The sequence below is a fragment of the Protopterus annectens genome, chromosome 7.part1 (assembly GCF_019279795.1).
Source record: "Protopterus annectens isolate FY-2018-M chromosome 7.part1, PAN1.0, whole genome shotgun sequence".
Lineage (NCBI taxonomy): Eukaryota > Metazoa > Chordata > Ceratodontiformes > Protopteridae > Protopterus > Protopterus annectens.
In genome coordinates this window covers 237228061-237243973 of record NC_056740.1, presented here as the reverse complement: position 1 = coordinate 237243973, position 15913 = coordinate 237228061, and the positions used below count along the sequence as shown (strand labels likewise).

The 15913-nt window shown below is 35.8% G+C and overlaps 1 protein-coding gene across 1 annotated transcript in view; it reads left to right on the top strand.

Annotated features, from left to right (window-relative positions):
- LRRK1 (leucine rich repeat kinase 1) overlaps window positions 1-15913 on the top strand; it is a 2417153-nt gene that overhangs the window by 1970354 nt on the left and 430886 nt on the right. The gene's annotated exons all lie outside the window — the stretch shown is intronic.

Genomic DNA, 15913 nt, shown 5'->3' with positions numbered 1-15913 from the left:
GTAGATGTTATCATTCCTCGATTTTTCTACTGTTGCGCAAAAACATGTACAGTAGGAAAAAGCGTACTGGCTGTCAGTAAAAATGTTCACACATTTACCCATTGCTAAGGTACATGCCCATGTCAAGGCAATCAATTCTGCTGCTTGTGCAGATAAACTGTGTGGTAAAGATTTCGCTTCTATAATGTCTGTGTCAGAAACTACTGCATATCCTACTAGGTTCTGTCCTGCAGGACCCCTTTTGCATGAGCCGTCCACATAGTATGTCACCTCAGCATCATCCAGGGGAACATCCGTGAGATCTTTTCTAGGCAGTGTCTTTTGCTGAATCATCTGCAGGCAGCTGTGTGGTGTGCCATCTGCAGGGGTTGGGAGCAAGGTAGAAGGGTTCAAATTCGCACATCGTTCAATTGTCATGTGAGGTTGGCTCAACAATATAGTCATACAGGAAAGATGCCTAGCAGGGGAAAGATATGCTACCTTCTCTTGCAGTAAAATAATCGCGATTGCATGAGGCACTCTCAATGTGAGAGGGTGGAACAACACTACTGAGTCCGAAGCCTGTACTGCCATTGCAGCTGCAACTACTGCTTGTACACAGTGAGGTAAAGACCGTGCCACTGGGTCCATTTCTGATGATAATAAGCAATAGGGCGTTGCTTGTACCCATGCTGTTGTGTTAACACTGATGTCATATAACCTTGCTTACAATCTACAGTTTGGAAAAAACGTTTATGATAGTTTGGTAATCCCAAAACTAGTGAAGACACTATTAACTGTTTCAGTTTGCAGAAAGCAGATTCTGCTTCTGGTGTCCATTGTAACAAATCCTGTGGTGCCATAGGCTTTTTATAAATCAGGTTAGTCAGTGGTGCAGATTCCAAGGCATAGTTTGGAATCCAGCTCCGACAAAAATTAGTCGTACCCAGGAAGGACATAATTTCCTTCTTCATAGTGGGTTTTGGTGCTTGTAAAATCGCTATTTTTCTGTCCTCATCTAATGTCCTACCCTCCTTGGAGATTACATATCCTAGGTATTTAACTTGTTTTTTCCAAAGCTGCAGTTTATTTTTGTTTACTTTATGTCCTTCAACGGCTAAAAATTGTAATAGCGCTATAGTGTCTTCTTTACAATCTTGCTGGGTGGGGGACGCCAGCAGGATATCATCAACATAAAGCAAAATCTGACTACCTCTCTGTGGGGTAAACCCCGCCAAGTTGCTTGCCATTTCTTGTGAGAATATTGTTGGACTTTCACAATACCCCTGTGGTAGTCGCGTATATGTATACCTTTCCCCCTGAAATGTGAATGCAAACCAATACTGGCTGTCAGGGTGTATCGGTATTGAGAAGAACGCATTGCTGATGTCTACCACAGAAAAATATTTCTGTTGAGGTGTTAAATCATTCAACAGGGTGTGTGGGTCTGGCACCGTAGGTGCCCTTGGTATTACTGCGTCATTTACAGCTTGTAAATCTTGGACCATATGCCATTCCCCATTCGCTTTCTTAACAGGAAATAAGGGTGTGTTACATGGTGAATCAGGAGATTCCACCAGCACCCCTTCATTAAGTAAAGCTGCTATAATAGGTTTGATTCCTTCCTCTGCATCTTTTCTTAAGGGATACTGTTTTTTTTTGTGGTCTAAATGCTGACTTTGGCATAATAGTAACTGGTCCCGCTGTACGAATAAGTCCTACTTCTGATTTTCCTGTTGACCAGAGAGTTTCTGGTATATTCTGTAAGGCATTCTCTTCCTCCTTCAATAGGAGTGCTAATCAGCTGTCCTTGCTAGACTGCAAGTGTACATCTGGGTGGGTCTGGGTTATCCAATTCAGCTTTCTGCACTTGTATTCCTTGTTCTGACAGTTTTAACTCTGTCTGTTTTTCCCATCTCGTGACTTTTTCTCCTAAGTCTACCCATTTCACATTCTTGTCCTTAGTTAAGCTAACATGTGATAATCAATTAGATTTATAGAGTGCAAAGAACTCCTGGGGCAATGAACAGCTGGCTACACTGTTCCCTTCTGTGTTCCAGTACAGATTATGTAATACCAATCTGTTTGCACGATTTCTAAACAATTCTTGCTCATACTCCTTATCAGGTCCTGGTGTATTACAATAATACAGAGTACAGTGCAACAAATGCTGTTTATCAATGTCAAGGGAGGGGAACTTGCTGATGGCTACGTTCATCAACTCCTTGATCACTGCCCCTGGACCAGTCATAACCAAGTCCTGGCTGTACCAATAAAACATTCCACCCTCCAATTGCACTGCAAAGGTGTCAATTTGTCACTGTGCTTCCATACCCTGCATAGTCGGAACTACTGCTATACCAAATAGCTGCATAAGGTCTCTGCCCAAGAGGTTTACTGGGCATTTTGCAGATCAATTTTGCTTTTCTGGGTCAATCCTGAAACAGGGTCAGTTATCACAATATTATGGGAGAGGGGCTCCCGATACAGCTGTCCATTACCTGCTTTCACTAATATGTAATGAGGTGACTCTGAGTTCTCTGGCAGTTTGGAGGGATGTACCAGGGTCCGTGAGGCCCCTGAGTCACACAAAAATGTGACTTCCCTCCCTTCTACCAGGAGTGTGACTTCTGGTTTTGTGTCTGCTAGATAGAGCTCAAAGCACTATCGATGACTTCTTGCACATCCTCTGTGTCCTCTGTCACATTCTCTACTCCCTCTATCAGATACTCATTTGTCCCTTCTCTGCTATCCCCTTCTAGTGATTCCTGACTATCATATAGTCGGTCTTCACCCTCCTCATCCTCCGTGGTTGCCTTCTTATATTTCTTGCAATCCCTTGCCAAGTGTCCTTTTCTACCACATTTAAAACATTCACCCCTTTTCTTTCACCCTTCAAAGTCATCTGATCGTTGATCAGATTGTTTCCCTGGGCATTTTTCTTGCCCTTTTTTCTGGACTGTACTACATATACTTCTGCTCCATCTTCTACAGAAAATACTTGGGCTTTCTTTTTATTTTTGCTATTAAAATGCCTTTCGGCATGTCTAGCATATTCAAGCAATGACTGTAACCTGCTTGTATGATGATCTACCATGTGTTTTGTAATAAAACTGCTTATGGGTGCAATACTGCCTTTCACAAATACATTCTTTAACTGCTGCTCATATGGGGAATCATGTGTCTGGTCTTCAGGAACCTGCATTTCACAATGGTTATTAAAACATTCTAATAGTCTGGCATAATATCTGTCAACAGTCTCATCTTCTTGTTGGATGCATTGATTAATGCAAGTCCAGTCTGCTCTAGGCTTCCATTTCTCAGAGATTCGGTCTGTAAGACCTTTCACTCTGTTGTCTAACTCTGCGCTACTATGTGGGAGGGGCCTGAGCGCAATATCATGGGGATTCCAGTCACCATTAATCATGTGCCAATCTGGTCCCACAATTTGTCTGACTACTTTTTCTACCTCTTCTCCATTTAAATTATAACTCAGCCTCATTCCTTGCAAATCTTCTAAGAACTTTCTAAAATTAACTTTTGGACGGTGAATTCCCTCAGTGGCTTTCCGGATGTCTTCCGGAGTCCAAGGTCTATACACTAGAATAGTTGGGTCCTGACCATCTTGCCCTGCCTGAGGATTAGGCACTTCTATAAGTGGGCATATTTCTTCTTCACTCGTATATCGTGAATTTCTACCCATTTGATAGAACTCAATGTCCCCTTTTGAGTTTCCTGCCCGTGTTCGAGACCTGGTCTTGACAGGATCTCTAACAAATGGTTTTGCTTTTGTAGTGTCTCTACTCACAGTGACAGCAGGATATCGCAGGGGTGGACTAACTTGTTCACTTGCCTCTTATTCTGGTAAGGGAGGTGGAGGGGCTGATGCTATTACTAAATTATTGTCCTCCTTATCTAAAAACATTGCTTTTGAATTATTATTCTTTTGTTCCCTTCGGTTTACTTCCTCAATCCACCTGTGTGCCTGAGGAATTCCTAATTGACTTTGTTTTTTTACCCGACCTTTAGAATCGGTTTTAAGCTGTTTGACAAGTGAGGATTTTTCTAGTTTACCATCAAATTCATATTTATTAACCCATTTCGAGTAATATTTAATATTATCAGCACGCTGTGACTGCATGTATTTTGCGTCTTCGGTTAATGGCGGATTTTGGGACCTTTTTCTACAATTATTACCCATTTTTATTCTACCCTTTTAATCGTTACATAACACCTTATTTTTACGTGGTGCCACGGGTATTTTTATAGTCTCTTCAGAATGACTGCCTACCTGCTCTGTTTCCCTGATCTATGACAAGACAGTAATCTTTATGTCCCTGCCTTATAAACAGTGTCTGACGGAACAGATACAGATTTAGTCCCTGATCTAAAACAGAAAAGAAGGTAGATTCACCTTGCCTGAGCCTTCGTGATTGATCACCTGGTTCGAGTAAACCCGTCCTTCAGTCGCAGATCAAAAAGTGGCTGGCCTCTTTTGTACGACAATTCAGTCGGAGGACTTTTCAAATAAGAAGAACTGATGTGGTTTCTTCCCCATACGGTTTCAAGCCACCTGGCCTGTCTGATCTGAGGCAAAGTGAAGGTTTCCGGTCCGAAGGACCAATCTGTCAAAGGAAAAAACTTCAAAGACCAATACACATAAGGTTCAGTTAAGGCACTTTAATTTACTTGCAGCAAGGAGACAAAAACATGCAAATACAAGGATTTGTCTAACTACTAACAGGAAGACATGGCCTTCTAAGCTGACATAATCAAACACAACTTTAAGCATTGTTCTACAGCAGGTGTTACTTCAGATTTTCTGCTGACATGACTAGATTTGTGAGAAACTTTTTAGAAAAACAACCTGGCCTTGGTGACCAGTACTTCATTTACAAGTATCTGTTGTACACTGTTACTTTTTGAGGTACTTTTCTAATACAGATACAAGCAAATGCTGATTGCAGTTCATATTTTCAAGCAGGCTTTGTCCTAATTATCTGTTACTTCTACAGCTGTGTATGTTCTCATGGCACAGCGGAACTTCTTGTCTAAGTTTCATATAAGCAGTATTGTTCTATTCATTATTTTCCTAACGCAAGCAGAAATCATCTGCTTCTCAGTAAATTTCCAAGGCACAAGCAAGATTTAGCTGACAGTACAAGGTCAAAAGGCAACTGCAGTTTGTACAGATTTATGCAGTATGAAATAGAATAAATGTGTTAACTGTTTTAGGCTTTGAATGCACTAAGCATATTACTAATACACACATTAATACATATTTTTCTAACAATCATGGACTTAAAATTACTGGATTTTCAGATCATCTAGCAATATGAATAGAAATTCTAGAAAGAATAGGTTATATAAAAGTAGGTAGAGAGATAAAAAGTATCAATGAATCAGAGTTAAATGAGTATGTAAGGAATGTAATATATCAACTATAGCTGGATCATATAAGCATAAGAGGATTTTATAAAGATTGGACACGCTGGTGGATTAGTTTAGAAGAAAAAATATACAAAAGACGTACTAGAATGGTAAGAGACAAAAAGAATGCAAAACAGTTGTAAATATAAGAATATCAGTAACTAAGTCTTTAAAAACATAATAGACAATAAAGAAGAGTTTATAGAAACAGAGAATGTTATATGAAATGAACCAAGAGAAAATTAAATAAATGTTATTCAAACATATTTTTGCAACATAGAAAAGAAGTAGCAACATATTTAAGTAAAATGACTCAAGAAAAAATAAGAATAATAAGGGAGTTAAGGGATCAGGAAGGATATATACTGAATACACAGAAAGAAATTATGCAGTCAGCAAAAACATATTTTGGAATTTTTTTCTGTATGGGATACTATAACAAAAAAGTAGATGGAACATGAAAAATTAACTGAAGAAGACAAGAGAATGGAATAAATGATTACAATGATAGAATTTAAAAATTTGTTGAAAACAGTCATTGTATAAGCAGCTACACATTTAGATGAACTGGAGTACCTAATGTATAACAAAATGGAAAATGGCAAAAAGAATATTTCTCAGAGGTATTAAATGAATTACTTGAGAAAGGTGTAAATGAAAAAATTTTGTATGGGTACAGTGAAAAAAGGGAGAAATAACAGACATAAAAATGGAGACCATTAGCATTGAACAACGTTGATTACAATATCTTTATGAAAATAGTAGAAAAAAGAATATTAATTAAGGTTAATAAGGTGGTAACTGAAACAGTTTTTTTGGAATAAAAGGGAAAGGAAGTCAAGAACTTCTAATGTTAATAAGAGACTTAGTAGATGTAATACGTAGGGGAACTGAATTAAAGATACTGGTAGGAGATATAAGTAAAGCATTTTACAATATCCAGCACAAAACATTATGGGAGATTTTGAAAGCATATAAGTAATAAAATAATCAACATTTTGAAATCTGTATATTACAAAAATAAATTATTTAAAGATAATAGAAATATAGTGGCATTAAGCAAGGATGACCAGGAAGTAGTCTGCATTAATTATGAATATGGTAGTTGCTACAATAAATTTGGCATTGGAAGAAACTAAATATTGTACACTAGTGGGAATTCACATTCCATTGATCTCTTATGTGGACAACCTAGTATTAGTTGTTAAAATAAAGAATGGATGAATATAGCCATCAAGACACTTGACAAAGAACTAAAGGTTTTACGATTAACTATTAATGAGCAAAATCCAGTGTAATAAAGAAGAAATAGAAATTCTGGGAATTAAATTTGGTATTGAGCAACACAGAGTGATACAATGGAAGGACATGATGCTTAAAATAAGAATTACTTGCATATTCTGGAGAACATTTAAACTTACATATAGAAAAAATCATGTTTAATTACTTTAGTAATATTGGGTAAAATGACACATCTAGCAAGTATATTTAGGATACCATCAGAATGTGAAAAAGAATTATTGAATGTGTTTACATTTGTATGGGGATCTAGATTGAACCTTATTAAAAGAGAAATTCTTTATGTTACCAATAAGGAGGGAGGTTTAGGATTAGTGCACTCAATTGTATTTATAGTCTCATTGAACTTATATAAAGTATTGACAATGATTCAGGAAAAAAGGAAATTTAATAAGGATTGTAGAGTAAAAATATAAATCAATTTTGGAAAGGCTTAAAGGTTTTAAAAGAAGTAAGGGAATCACTGGTACGGAAATGAAACTATATCAAGAGAAAATACTACTATGAAAGATTGATTTAGGGAACATAGAAAAGAATAGGAAAACATGGTATGAAAATATAATGGAAATTTTTTATTATATTGGAAGCAGTTAGGAGATTTAAAAGTGAAGGCAGTAAAAGCGAGAATGAAAAGATGAAAAATATGGGAAATATAAAGAGTTTTTTGTGGAGGTTGTCTATAAATAGGATTCCAGTAAAAGCAAACATGCCATACAAAACAGTAAAAGATAGAATCTGCATATATTGCGGAGAACTAGAGACCACTGAGCATGTTTTTCTACAATGTAAAAGGGTATACCATTTGTGGGAGGAAATATCTGGCAAAGAATGTTTAAAAGAATTGGAAAATGTTAAATGTATAAATATGAACATGATATAATATAAATATGAAAATATGAAGCAAAATGATATAGATAGATTAGATGAAGAATTGTTTTGCATAATGTGGATAATCTGGAATGAATTATTGAGATAAAATATATTGGGAAATGGGTATTGTTAGAAATTTTGAAAAAAGATTTTGGTTGTGGAAAAGGAGTGGGGGTGAATTGAAAGTCCGAAAATTTTGTTGTGTGACTTACTTGTATATAATTGTAACTGAGCTGTAAACTTTCTATATAGAATGTATATATTGTATTTTGTGAATTTGAATAAATAACACCTAGTAATCACTGTTGTGAATGGGACACATTTTGGTGGAGCACTTCTTGTTTCCTTTGTAGGTGCAGAGGTGGTCTGGAGAAGCAGGGAAGTAGATGCAGAGAGAAGGAGATGATGGAGTGGTTAAAGAAATAGAGGAGAAGGCAAATATTGAGAGTGGAGAATGTGTGCAGCATTCTGTGGAAATGTTTCAATGAAATCTGTTTTATGGAGTTGAGTCAGCAAATGATGGATATATAATTTCAACCATCAGGAGGGTTGTGGAATGATTTACTTAAAGAAATGGTGGTGCAGAGTGAGCCAGAAAATTAAGATGTTTCCTGGGGCACATTATGGATGAAGTACAAAAGGAGGATGCAGAGACAATTCTAAAGAACATTGGTAAGATGGAAAAGGAAACATATGCATAGAAAGTAAAAGAAAGCAAAAGTGGAGTAGCAGAATAAAAAACAAAAGTTCATGGTAAGGATTCAAAGTAAAGAAGACTAAGAAATGGACATGTATGGACAGGTGTGGACCAGTTTAATAACTCCTTTGGGTGTAAAAGCACATGAGCTATGAGCATTTATTTTTATTAACATAGACATTTTGTGACATATTTGGCACAGTTTTTTCAATGGATTTTTTTCTTGCAGAATATGAAAAAAAAGAAAGACTGTAACCCAGGGAATCTTTGTGATAAAAGCATTTCACAGGGAAATAAAAAAAGAGAGACTTTGAAAGGACATTTGAAAACGTTATGTAAACAAGGAGTGGACATTGCAAAAGTTTGACAAAAGGGGCTTATGAAAGATCGCTTAGATTGTAGTACTGTGTTAAACATAGAATGAGAAAAAACAGTTTACATATACCAATCATGGTAACTGTGGTGGGGGGGGGGGCGATATAGGTGTCATTAAATATATATTTTTTTGTGAAAAAGAAAGACATTTGATAAGTAACTATGACAAAAGAAAATTTTATATTTTTGAAGAAATGGGACATGATGCAAAAAATGTGATTTGAAATGTAAATGTAGCAAAATTGGACATCTATGGCTAGATTGTAAAAATGAAAATAAGAGTAAGGAAAAGGAAAACAAAAAAAGAAAATGATCAATGAGAAGAATTTTTAGAAGCAGTAGAAATAGAAGAAAAATTAGAAGAGAAATAAATACTAGAGGACATAGAAGAAGGTTCTGAAATAAGTGATGAAAAAGATATAAATTGGGAGGTAGGAAAAGAAAAAGAGTTCTACTGGTAAAAGAAAAATAGATTTTAAAGAGATAAGTACAAAAGAAGAAAAGAAAGGAAATAGATGAAAAAGAATATATAGAGCTAATGATTTGGGGCTAGTATAATGGTTAAGGTGTTAGACTGACAGACACACACAACACAGTGTTTGATTTTCACCTTTGGGAAGGAAATTGGTTGGGCTTAGAATGGCCTTTTAATAACGCTAGTCTAGTAATTGGCTATGAACTTGTGAAACAAATCTAAGGAAAAGGAAAAATGAAAAAATTTAGACTGCTTTCTGTAAATGTGAATAGCATTAAAAATATAGTAAGATGAATAGGAAATTTGGAGTGATGTAATACATGGGATGTAGATGTAATTATATTATTAGACACAAGATTTTTAACAAATGAAAGATTGCAAACAGAGAAACTATGGGGAGGAAAGATAATCTGGAACTTGAGAAATGGAAGTAGTTCTGGAATAGTCGTATTCTCTAGAAATACAGTAAAGATATTAGATGTAACTTTAGCGAAAATGGGAAGATTAACCACTGCAGATTTAAAATGGAAAGAAATTATGTAGTGGAATACTTAAATTCATATGGAAGAAGAAGGACAGACAAAAATGGAGACCGGTAGTATTGAATAATATTGATTATAAGATCTTTATGAAAATAATATAAAAGAGATTTGAAACTAAAATGGAAAATATTATGGAAGATAGTATATGTAGTATAAAGGGGAAGGGCTGTCAAGAATTATTAATGCTAGATAAATTGTGGATGATATTATGCATAGGAAAGACGAAGTGAAAATCATGATAGGAGATCATAAGGCAGTTGACACAATTGGACATGGAATCTTATGGGTAGTAATGAAAAATTATAAGATAAACGACAATATTAGGAAATTATATATGCCAATGTATAGTAATAATAAAGTAAAATATTTGCAAATGGTTGGTTAAGCCAATACATATGAAGAGTGGTGTAAGACAGGGATGTCCAATAAGTTGTATACTCTTTGCATTAATTATGAATGTGATAATATGTGAAATAAATTACAAATTGAAAGAGGCAAGGAGCATAACGCCTGAATGGGTAAGAATTCCAGTTCTCTTAACATATGCAGATGACATAATAATTGCAAAAAAAAAAAAAAAATCTGGATAAATGATAAATGCACAAATGAATGTCTAGAGGTGATAGGAGTCATTTTAAACAAAGAGAAAGTAAAGGTTTAGGTGATAAACTAAAGTTCAGGGGTATATGTTTTACAATGAATGAAATGTCTGTGTTAGGTATAAAGTTTGGGAATAAAGATGTAAATAAAATTCAGTGGGGAAAAACAGAAGAAATAAAACAAACCTGTCTTTTCTGGAGAACATATAAATTCTCATTCATAAGGCATGTTTGATAAATTCAGCACTGATGTGGAAAAATATCATACTTAGCAAGTGTAGTTATATTGCCAATGGTATTTGAAAATAAATTATTGCAGATATTTTTTTTTTTAATTTATCATGGGTTTTAGAATAAACCCAGTAAGAAGAGAAGTTTTGTATGTAAATAAATAATGAGGCTTAGGGTTAATTCACCCAGTAGTATATGCTGCTTCATTAAATTTGTACAAAGTATTAAATTGGGTAAATGAAAAAGCTAATGGATTAGTAGTGAAGCTGTGTAAATATAAGTATGATAAATTTTGGGGTATGGTTAAATGAATAAAATAAAAAAGGAGTGTATAAATGAAGAAATAAAATGCCACCAAGAAAACATTTTTGTGGAAAATAAAAACTGGTGATATGGAAAAAGAAATGTGTGGTATAAGAATGTAATGATAAAACATTACTTTGTAAAGCATGGGAAAATCTAACAGATGAAAACATTAAAACTATAAAATATGAAGCAAATGGTGTAATCAGAAAGTAGAATGTCATGATTTTTTGTGGAGACTGGTAATCGGTAAATTGCCAGTAAAAGAAAATATGTCACACAAAAAGAAAAGTGATAAAATATGTTTATATTGCCGGGAAGAAGAATCTACGGAACGTGAGTTTTTAAAATGTAAAAGAGTAAAACATTTATGGAGATAAAACAATGTAAAGATAAAAGAAGTGGATAAAATAAGAATAAGAATAGAAGTAAAGAATATGTTAAAAGAATAGAGAAAAGTAATTTTATGTTGTATGTAATGAAAAAATAAATGAAATTATGTTTAATGGTAAATGGATTTTATCAACCATATTAAGAACAGTCAGGTGGCAGTTATGGAAAAAGGAGCGGGGTCTAATAGGGATGAAAATTTAGTGCGACACTAAAACATGGATCTGAAAACTTCATTAAGCAAAAACCAATTTAATTAAGCACTTTCATCCCTAAAAGAGAGAGGATTTCATCAAAATAAAAAAAAAGTTACAGAAACTTTTAAATAGTAAAAGTAATAAAACACATGACCAATATCATCCAGTAGAATCACATCAGTTAAAAACAAGGAATAATAAAATAAATATAATACTGCCTTATATTATGTATAGATAATAGATATTAAAGCTATGATAATAATAAACATATATAATCCAATACAATCCTATCTATAATATGATTTAAGTTTCAATAAATAAGAAATTGAAAATAATAATTTTAAACCAGGTCGTTTAATTAAATTGGTTTTTACTTTGTGAAGTGCTTGGATCCATGTTTTTGGTGTTTCAGTTTTTATCACCGTTTTTCCTATGAAAATTTAGCATGATTGTATAAACAGATCTACTTACTTACATATTTGTACATTTGTAAATATTTGTAATAATGTAAATATTTTGTAAATAAGAGTTATTTTTCTGTATACAATAAAGGGCCCATACTGTTTTCAGTCAGTGTCTTGGGATTTTTCAGTCTCCTGAATTACCACAAACTCAAGTAAATGGAACCTTGGTTTAATGTTTCATCAGAAGGATGACAGAGGCATCCTCACACTCTTGAAATAGCACTTTGTATATTCTTCATGCTAATTTAGATTTGCAGTTACATAACCATACTGTTTTAGTTGTTTTGAGGTGATCCTGAGCTTACTTAAAGAAACAGTAGTGTTTAATTAAAAGCAGACAACTAATCATTTGCAAACTTGCTTGTCTGTCCCTAAAACAATCAGCCTTAGCAACACTGCTCTCCATATGAGAAAATGTATATACTGTACTATGTCAAAAAACACAGACAATTTCATGAAGTAACATTTGTCTCAGTGCATTCTTCTTATATCTGATTTATAGTTAAGTACACGTGGCTAGGGGGAGGAGAAAATTAGTGGTATGTAAATACTGTATCTGTTCAAAGGGGAGGCATGTCTTATGATGCCCCCAGTGGTGAACCTTAGGGGCAAACTATGCTAAACTTGTGGCAACTGAGATGCAGACCAATGGATGTTCTCAGCTGCAGTCATCTTATGTCATTACATGGCAGGTGTGGGGCTAGGGAGTGAGTAATACCTGAAAAAAAATCCTATCACTAGCAAATAAGATACTGCAATTGGATGCTTCAGTCTCTTTGCAGGCAACAGTTGAAAGTAGTGGATCAAGTCTGGGTCTCAGGAGTGACTACTGGCATCTGAAATCAAGGGATGACACCACTACTAACTGATGATCAACTGCATAGAGGCCCAAATAGAGAACAATAATTAACAAAATAATGCTATTGTATAGAAGTACAAAACTAAACAAGGGCTGTGTTGGCAGCCAGAAGAACCTGCTTAATCTTCATGGACTATAACTGTCTTGGGTTAATAAAATGAGTACTGTGGACTAAAATGTGAAAAATGAAAGTTGTATAACTGCAAGGTACAGTGGTATAAAGGATCTGTGTATAAAACATACCCATTTATACTACATGCTAACGCACTGTTTTGTGTAACCCCAGTGTAATTGTTATCAATCTGAGGTTGATTGTGAGCTAGAAATCTTTGACAACAATAGCCATTTTATTATATTCATTATAAGATCTCATCTGTAATTTCCTTAGATTTTGGTACTGTTAGGCTGCATTTTGTTAATGGCCATATAGTTTCTAATATTTAGACAACTACACTCTTTTTTCTTACAAATGCTAATATATTTTATTTTATTTTAATTTAACTTATTCATCATTAATATAAAAATGAAATAATGACAATTTATCAGTAATAAAATTGCCTGTGTGAACTCTTGTTAATTTACTATAGTAAAGTAATGGAGAACTTGATTAACTAATACAGGCAGCAATGAGGACAACTGGCTGATGCTGGGAGTGGCATCTGCAAAGTATGTGTTAAATTGAGGAAGTCAAGAACTAGACAGGGGCAGTAGTAATCAGTTTTAATTAAAAATTTAATTAAAATCTCCTGACCCTGTATCTCTCAACCCATTAACAAAGACATTTGGGCAAAGGCATAAATAATGGAGTAGGGGTATAAAGACTAAAATCATCCACTAATGTAAATATTGTTGTTATAATCATAGAAAGTTGCTAGAATGACAGGTTTTGCATTAGCATGCATTTTCTGAAGAATATGAAGTCTAAGATTCTGTCTGCCAGAATTTAGTGACTTCAGTCCTTGACAATTTGCCAGAATACCACAAATTTTAAGAGGAACAGATGGAAAGTATAAGGAAAAAATCTGGGCATTCTGCAGAAGTCTAGACGGTTGAGGAGTCGGTCTTGCACTTACTGTAGTCTGCAGTAAACAGAGAGAAATTTGCATTGATGGGTAAAGCTAGCAATAATAGCTGGCACCTGCTGCTTTTAGAATTTCTCTAACTGGTGAAATCCTGTAAGGCTAACTTCGCGTCCAAATTGGCCACATCCACTAAGGACAGTCACAAGGCTTCTTCACATACGTCCACAATCTCAAAGGTAACTCCCAAATCTGCTCTGAATTGGTGGTCAAGAATACCACATACACAAATGCCATAGATATAGCCAAGCTGCTGGCAAACAAATTCAGTGAAAACTTCACCCTCCTGTCCCCCCCATCAGTAAACCAGGACATCTCCAGCGCATGGCCCCCTTTCCTCATCACCAGGTAGCAGGTTATTAATGCCCTGTCAAAGGCTAAAAATAGCGCCTCCATGGGACCCGACAACATCCCTGGCTGTGTCCTACATGAACTCAGGCAAGAGCTCTCAGCACCACTATGCACCCTATTCAACCAATGCTTCTGCACCGGCTTCATCCCAGCAGAATGGAGGACAGCCACTGTCATCCCTCTGCACAAAGGTGGAGCATTCACTGACCCAGGCAGTTATAGGCCCATCAGCCTAACTAGCCTGATATGTAAGGCCATGGAATGCATTATCATGGGCCTTTTAAACAAGGACATTGACAACCTCCAAATGCTTGATCCCACACAGTTTGGTTTTCTCAAAGGGAGATCATGCCTGTTAAACTTGGTCACCTTTTTCAAAACAATCACCAAAGCCATGGATGAGGGCAAGACAGTGCACACCACCTATCTTGACCTAGCCAAAGCCTTCAACACAATTCCCCACTCAGGCATAATAGATAAACTCTCCCAGCTAGGCATCAACCCATATGTTACCAGATGGTTAGCTAACTGGCTCACTGATAGAACCCACTCAGTCAAAATAGGTAAAGCCACCTCTAGAAGTAGACCCATAACAAGCAGTGTAACACAAGGATCGGTCTTGGGGGCTCTGCTGTTTGGGATATACTTTTCTGTGGTAAATATGTAAGCATGCTTTTTTATGAATGAGATGGTTATATTTATTTTCGTCTGTCAGTCCAAGCATATCAGTAACTACAAGTTTTATATATATATATATATATATATATATATATATACACACATATATATATGTTTTTTTGTACATTTGTATTAATTAATGCCAATTATTACATCACTCTGAAACTTGATTTGTATTGGATGAAACAGGTTTAAATGTTGAGTAACTGCTGACATCCTTTATTACTGTCATAAATTCTTCTAGTGATGTGAACATCTTCCAAGAGGGCCTCAACCAAACTCATGACTGGTGCCAGAAGCATGGCCTCAAACTGAATGCCAAGAAATGCATCATTATCCCATTTGGGGAAAATGGTGGCCCCACTAATTATCACATTAATAACAATGTACTAGTCATGCAATCAGTCGTGAGGGAGTTGGGCACCCAGGTTGATAGCAACCTGACATTTGACTACCATGTTGCCTCCATTGTACCAAAGGCTTTCTACATGTCCCACCTCAAAAGTAAGGGTATTTCACCCAGGGAGAAAGAGGTCATAACATCTCTGTACTCCACCCTTATCAGACCCATTATCGAGTACAATGCCCCCTTTAGCATGTACCTTGCTAGGCACATGCAGCAGTTAGAGAGATCACAGAGGTTCCCGACCAGGAAAATCCAGGGTCTCAAACACCTATCCTATACAGATAGGCTAAAAGCCCTGCCCCTTTACTTAGTCTCATGTAGACTGCTCGGAGGTGACCTGTGTCTGGCATACAAGGCCGTCTGAGACTCAGCCTTGATGGAGTTGCTGCATATTCGTAAGTCATAGTCCACTCACGCAACCTGCACACAAGTTCTCAACCAGGTCTGTGACATTAATAGAACTTGTTGGTGGGATAGATTTGTGCCCCAACAACTCCCCCATTTGTGGAATAGACTTCCTCTCCATGTCAAGCAGAGTACCTCACTAGCCCTCTTTAAGAGGAACCTGGATAACTGGATGGGAAACAGAAAATATACCCCTGGGAATCCACCTGTGTCCCTGTTGGACAGGGAAAACAGGTGCTGACTTTTTGGGAACATGGGTGAAATTCTTAGGCTTATAAAGGCCT